Source organism: Rhineura floridana, chromosome 3, assembly GCF_030035675.1.
Source record: "Rhineura floridana isolate rRhiFlo1 chromosome 3, rRhiFlo1.hap2, whole genome shotgun sequence".
In the NCBI taxonomy this organism is placed as follows: domain Eukaryota; kingdom Metazoa; phylum Chordata; class Lepidosauria; order Squamata; family Rhineuridae; genus Rhineura; species Rhineura floridana.
In genome coordinates this window covers 202,175,320-202,182,732 of record NC_084482.1, presented here as the reverse complement: position 1 = coordinate 202,182,732, position 7,413 = coordinate 202,175,320, and positions in this window count along the sequence as shown.

The following is a 7,413-nucleotide window of genomic DNA, read 5'->3' as shown; positions in this document are numbered from 1 at the left end:
ATGGGGGACTTCAATTATCCCGATATCTCTTGGGAGACAAATTCTGCCAAACACGGTCCCTCCAAGAAATTTCTGACTTGTGTTGGAGATAACTTTCTCCTATAGAAAGTGAAGGAAGCAACCAGAGGATCAGCTATCCTGGACTTGATTCTAACCAATAGAGATGATTTGGTGGATGAAGTGGCAGTTACAGGTGTCAAAGAATTGTCCCCTTGGTGTCCCTTGCCCTCAGTGCCCCAAGGGGGGTTCTTTGCTTCCAAGAACAGTCCCAACTCCTTTGGGTTGCTGCTTCTCAGGCAAATCCTCCCTCCTTCAGGAGTAACATCACAGTAGCACTGCCACCACCCCTCTTACTGGTTCCTTTCTCTGAGAGAAGGGATCTCAGAGACCTATGTGAATTCTAAAGGGATTAACCCTCATTAATCAACGGTAATCAGTAGAGTTCGGCAATCAAGGACTAGATTGAGAATCCTTAGTTTCAAGCCAATACACACCATTTAGTTTATTTAAGAGAATTAGAACAATATATACAAAAGAGAGAGCTGCAGTTTGTTTCCTTAAAGCTAATCACCCTCAGAGGGCTACACGAGGTACGTTGGCATAACAAAGGAGAGTTCAATACAGACAAAGAAAATAACTAAGAGCTTGCAAAGCTATGATCCTATACTTACAGTAGAACTGCCTGGTTCCCAAATGGCATTTCTCTGTCAAACTTCACGCGAGTTGGGGTAGATGGAAATAGAGAACAAAGACTGAAGGAGCATCCTTCATTTTTATGGAGTTTATCAGTCAACAAGGAGGGGGGAGGCAAATAGCCATAATCCACCCTGCCTTGATCCACTCCTTTGAAGCCTTTGAAGATAAGGGGGCTATACAGCCTCACCCAGGGGTCCTGATCTACAACACCCCCTCTTCCCTATCAAGAAGCTGATAAGGGATAACAGCTAAGGTTCAGTTGCATCTTCTTGCAAGGTTGCAAATTGTCTATCTGACACTGAGCCGCAGATCTCCCCAGTAATAATAATAATAATAAACTTTATTTCTACCCCGCCCTTTTTCCAATAGGACTCAGAGCGGCTTACAACTAAAAACAACACCATTAAAACATACAGAGTATATTATTAAAAAAGAATTAAACTATGAGAAAAATTAAAACCATAAAATATAGGTTAAAAATAATAAAATCATATAATGTAATCACCAAACCTATGACACTTAATCCTGGTTGTTCTCTATCCCAAATGCCCGTTGAAATAAAACAGTCTTTACTTGTCGCCGGAAAGACAGCAAGGAGGGAGCTGATCGCACCTCACTCGGAAGGGAGTTCCACAGCCTAGGGGCGGCCACCCCCTAGGGAGTCCTAGGGAACCACAGGCTCCCAGATTCTGTCTGGTTGACCCATTTCAGCTTGACCAAAGTTAGCTATTCTTGACAACGGGAACTCTGGGGGAAAGTGACCACACCATACTTGAATTCTTGATTTTAACAGAAGCAAAAGCTGAGAGTAGCCATAAGTGCACCCTGGACTTCAGGAAAACTGATTTTAATAAACTCAGAACAATTGTAAGTATGGTTCCATGGCAAGCGACCCTAATGAGAAAAGGAGTCCAAGATGAGTGGGAGTTTCTAAAAAGGGAAATTCTAAAAGCGCAAGCTATTCCAACAAGGAAAAAAGGGGGAAAACAGCAGAAGAAGCCAATGTGGCTTCACAAAAAGCTTAGAGATGACCTGAAAACAAAAAAGGACACATACAGGAAGTGGAAAGGCCAGGCCACAAAGGAAGAGTACAGGCAGGTATCACGGAATTGCCGGGATGGCGTCAGGAAGGCTAAAGCTGAGAATGAGCTGAGGTTAGCGCGAGATGCTAAAAGCAACAAAAAAGCTTTCTTCAGGTATGTCCATAGTAAAAGACAGAGAAAAGAAATGGTGGCACAGCTACTCAATGAGAATGGCAAAATGATAACAGATGACAAAGAAAAGGCAGAAGTGCTCAATTCCTACTTTGGCTCAGTCTTCTCCCAAAAAAGGGTCTATGACCCTTCCGGGAAACATGAAGTAGAAGGGCAGGATTGGCACCTGAGATTGATACGGTCAAGGAATACCTAATCACTTTGAACGAGTTCAAATCAACAGGGCCCAATAAACTGCATCTTAGAGTATAGAAGACCTTCCGGCAGTTTTAGAAGCCTACAAGAACATCTATGAGGAGAGATACCATCTATTGCATACGGACGTTGTCGCTGCTGCCAGGGGGCGTGCCGCTGTCGGGGATTCTGTCGCCGCGGCCCGCGCCGCCGCTGTTCCCGCTGTCAGCCCGCTTGCATGCGGGCGTTGTCGCTGCTGCCGTGGGGCTTGCCGCTGCGGGGGACTCTGTGCCGCGGCCCGCGCCGCCGTTGTCGCCGCTTGCCCGCTTGCGCGCGGGGCGTTTTCGCTGCTGCTGGGACCGTGTTGCTGCCGGGGACTTCGTCGCTGCGGCTTGTGTTGCCGCCATTGCCGCCGCTGGTTGCGGGCGTTTTCATCGTCGCCGAGGACCGTGCCGCTGCCCAGGATATTACCACTGCGGCTCCGCTGCCTTCGCTGCTTCTCTGCTCGTGTGTGGGCGCTGTTGTCGCTGCTTGGGGCTGTGTTGCTGTCCTGGTGCCATCGCTGGCGGCTCGTTTTTGGCTGGGGGGCCCGAGACTGCCATTGTTGTTTGAAGAGGACTAATTAATTTTAACGTTGTTTGTTAAGTGTGTGTGTGCGTTACTGTTGGGTGAATGATTGTATGATTGCTTGTCTGTGTGAGTTTGTGTATTTTTAACATGTGCCTGGGAGAAAAGATTCCATCCTTCGTGGGGGGGCTTTCGGGGGCCCCAATTAACGTAGTGACGGGTAATGGGAGGTATGGCGTTAGGAGGAGAACAGGCCAGGTAAGGGGAACTCGTCCCAGACAAATTGTGTCTGTGCCTTGTTCCGGTTCTCCTCATACCCACAGGTTTGTTGGTTGTCCTATCAGCCAGCTCTCGGATCTCCAAGTGCTGCTTTTGAATGCCAGGTCGGTACATAATAAAACCTCACTTGTCCATGATTTAATTCTGGAGGAGGGTGCCGACCTGGCATGTATAACCGAAACCTGGGTGGCTGATCAGGGAGGAGTTGCTCTTTCCCAGCTTTGTCCACCCGGGTATTTGGTTCAGCACTGTGGTAGATCTGAGGGCCGGGGAGGGGGGGTCGCTGTGGTCTATAGGAGTTCTTTCCCTCTCACCAAGCATCCTGTCCAGATGGCGACTGGTCTGGAATGTCTCCACCTTGTATTGGGCCAGGGAGACAGACTAGGAATACTGTTGGTGTACCATCCACCTTGCTGCCCAACAGCTTCCTTAGCTGAGCTGACAGAGATAGTCTCGGAGGTGCTCTTGAGATCCCCTAAACTTTTGGTACTGGGGGATTTCAACGTCCATGCCGAGGCTGTCTTATCTGGCGCAGCTCAGGACTTCATTGCCTCCATGACAACAATGGGGCTGTCTCAATTTTCTACCGGCCCAACGCATGTGTCGGGACATACTCTTGATTTGATCTTCGCCACTGGACATGGAGATGGTGATCTGGCGGTGGGGTGTTTTTCATCTACCCCATTGTCATGGACAGATCACCGCTTGCTGAGATTTAGACTTACAGCGGCTCTTTCGCTCTGCAAAGGTGGAGGATCTATTAAGTTGATCCGCTCCCGGAGCCGGATGGATCCCGTAGGTTTTCAGAGGGCTCTGGGAGATTTTCTGGCTGATAGGACTGGTGCTCCTGTCGAGGCCCTGGTCGCACTGTGGAATACGGAAATGACCCGGGCTATTGACACAATTGCTCCCGCGCGCCCCCTCCGCTGTAGAGCTCATACAGCTCCATGGTATACCCCGGAGCTGAGAGCGATGAAACATGAGAGGAGGAGGCTGGAGTGCAGATGGAGGAAAACTCCCAGTGGATACAATCATGCCTTGGTAAGTGCCACCAATAAGTTGTATACAAAAGCGGTAAGGACAGCAAAGAAGCTTTATTTTGCTGCCTCTATTAGATCATCCCTATGCCGCCCAGCGGAGCTTTTTAAAGTCGTGCGTGGGCTCTTACACTCTGGCCCCCACGATACTACGGAAACATCGGAAGCCCGCTGCAACAAAATTGCTGGACACTTTCAAGATAAGATCGCATGTATCCGCAGGGATCTTGACTCCGATGTTGCGACAGATGAATCCATTGAAGTGTCCGGAGCACGGCCTTGTCCTTCATTATTGGATGCGTTTCAGTTGGTGCAGCTCGAGGAAGTGGACAAGGTGCTTGGAATGGTTCGGGCAACCACGTTTGTTCTGGATCCTTGCCCATCTTGGCTAGTGAAAGCTAGCAGGGCTGGGACCACCGGTTGGGCCAAGGAAGTGGTTAATGCTTCCTTGAGAGAGGGAGTAGTCCCTGGTAGCCTCAAGGAGGCAGTAGTGAGACCTCTTTTAAAGAAACCCTCCTTGGACCCAGATAACTTGAACAACTATAGACCGGTGGCGAATGTCCCTTTTTTGGGCAAGGTTTTGGAACGGGTGGTTGCCGGCCAGCTCCAGGCGCTCTTGGATGAAACCAATTATCTAGATCCATTTCAATCCGGTTTTAGGCCCGGTTTTGGCACCAAAACAGCCTTGGTCGCCCTGTATGATGACCTTTGTCGGGAGAGGGACAGGGGGAGTGTGACTCTGTTGATTCTCCTTGATCTCTCAGCGGCGTTTGATACCATCAACCATGGTATCCTTCTGGGGAGACTCGCGGAGTTGGGTGTCGGGGGCACTGCTTGGCAGTGGTTCCGCTCCTACTTGGCGGACCGTCACCAGAAGGTAGTGCTTGGGGAACATCACTCGACACCATGGACTCTCCATTGTGGAGTCCCTCAGGGGTCGGTCTTGTCCAGCATGCTTTTCAACATCTACATGCAGCCGCTGGGTGCGGTCATCAGGAGTTTTGGAGTGCGTTGCCATCAATATGCTGATGACACGCAGCTCTATTTCTCCTTTTCATCTTCTTCAGGTGAGTCTGTTGATGTGCTGAACCGTTGCCTGACCACGATAATGGACTGGATGAGAGCTAATAAACTGAGACTCAATCCAGACAAGACCGAGACACTGCTGGTGAACACCTTCCCTGCTCAGATGGTGGATGTTCACCCTGTTCTGGATGGGGTTACACTCCCCCTGAAAGAACAGGTACGTAGTTTGGGGGTTCTTTTCGATTCTTCCTTGTCTCTCGAGGCCCAAGTGGCCTCGGTGGCACGGAATGCGTTTTACCGTAGCCCAACTACGCCCCTATCTGGACAGGGACGACCTCGCCTCCGTTGTTCATGCTCTGGTAACTTCAAGATTGGATTACTGTAATGCGCTCTACGTAGGGCTACCCTTGAAGACAGTTCGGAAGCTTCAGCTGGTGCAGAACGCTGCTGCCAGACTATTGACGAGGACCAGTCGGTCTTCGCATATAACACCTATTCTGGCGCATCTGCACTGGCTCCCTATTTGCTTCCGGGCGAGATTCAAGGTGCTGGTTTTGACCTATAAAGCCTTACATGGCGTGGGACCTCAATACCTTGTGGAACGCCTCTCTCGCTATGAACCTACCCGTTCACTTCATTCAGAATCTAAGGCCCTCCTCCGGGTACCAGCTCATTGGGAAGCCCGGAGGGTGGTTACTAGATCTAGGGCCTTTTCTGTGGTGGCCCCTGAGTTGTGGAACAGCCTCCCCGAAGAGGTACGCCTGGCGCCTACACTTCTATCTTTCCGGCGCCAGGTAAAGACCTTTTTATGCTCCCAGGCATTTTAATCTTTTAATTTTCTTAATCTTTCTACTTTTCACATGTATCCTTCTTAATTTGTGTTGTATTTCGTTTTTGTTGTGCTTTCTGTTGTTTGTTTGTACATGTTTTTGTGATTTTTTACTATGATATATTGTATTTTATCTTGTTTGTTCACCGCCCTGAGAGCTATTCTGCTAAGGGCAGTATATAAATTGAAATAATAAATAAATAATAATAAATAAATAAGGAACTGGCTGAAGAACTCTCAGAACCGCTGTCTATTATCTTTGCAAAATCATGGAGGACTGGTGAAGTGCCGGATGACTGGAGGAGAGCTAATGTTGTCCCTGTCTTCAAAAAGGGCAAAAAGGAGGAACCGGGGAACTACAGACCAGGCAGCGTAACATCAATCCCTGGAAAAATTATGGAGCAGATTATAAAGCAGTAAATCTGTATGAGCCTTGAAAACAATGCAGTGATTACTAGGAGTCAACATAGATTTATGAAGAACAAATCCTGCCAAACTAATCTTACCTCTTTTTTTGATTGGGTAACCTCCCTTGTAGACTGTGGGAATGCTGTGGATGTAATATATCTTAACTTCAGCAAAGCTTTTGATGAAGTGCCCCATGATATTCTGATTAGCACACTAGCTAAATATGGGCTGGATGGAACAACTATCAGGTGGATCCACAGTTGGCTCCAGAAGAGTGCTTATCAATGGATCCTTCTCAAACTGGGTGGAAGTAACAAGTGGGGTACCACAGGGCTCGGTCCTGGGCCCAGTGCTCTTCAACATTTTTATTAACGACTTGGATGAGGAGGTACAGAGCATGCTTATCAAATTTGCAGATGATACAAAATTGGGGGGGGCACGGCTAATACTGTGGAAGACAGAAACAAAATTCAAAGGGACCTTGATAGGCTGGAGCATTGGGCTGAAAACAATAGAATGAAATTCAACAGGAATAAATGTAATGTTCTACACTTAGGAAAAAGAAACCAAATGCAGAGTTATAAGATGGGGGATACTTGGCTCAGCAATACGACATGTGAGAAGGATCTTGGAATTGTCGTTGATCACAAGCTGAATATGAGCCAACAGTGCGATGTGGCTGCAAAAAAGGCAAATGCTGTATTAGGCTGCATTAACAGAAGTATAGTTTCCAAATCACGTGAAGTATTAGTTCCCATCTATTCAGCACTGGTTAGGCCTCATCTTGAATTCTGCATCCAGTTCTGGTCTGCACACTGTCATGAACCTATATATGTTCATGAGTTATTAAAAATCCTATAGGTAATAGCTTGGCTCAAGCAAGGGGTTCTGGGGGATTTTTACAGTTAAAAAAGACAGGCCTCTGACAAAGCACTATTCTGAGTTTCACTTTCCAGCTGAAGACAGTTAGAAGAAGCCTCAACAAGCTGCACCTGGTTATCTGTGCTGATTAGCAAGTGCCTGGCACCCAAAGTCATTCCTGGCCTGTGCAGTTTGAAACACAGTTGGGAGGGGGGGTCTGAAAGGCGCGAAAAGGTGAGAAACATCTAGAAGAAGGTTACATCAGCCAACTCCTGATTGGGCAATTAATCTTGGACCGTTAGGATCCTATTCCTTAAGTATA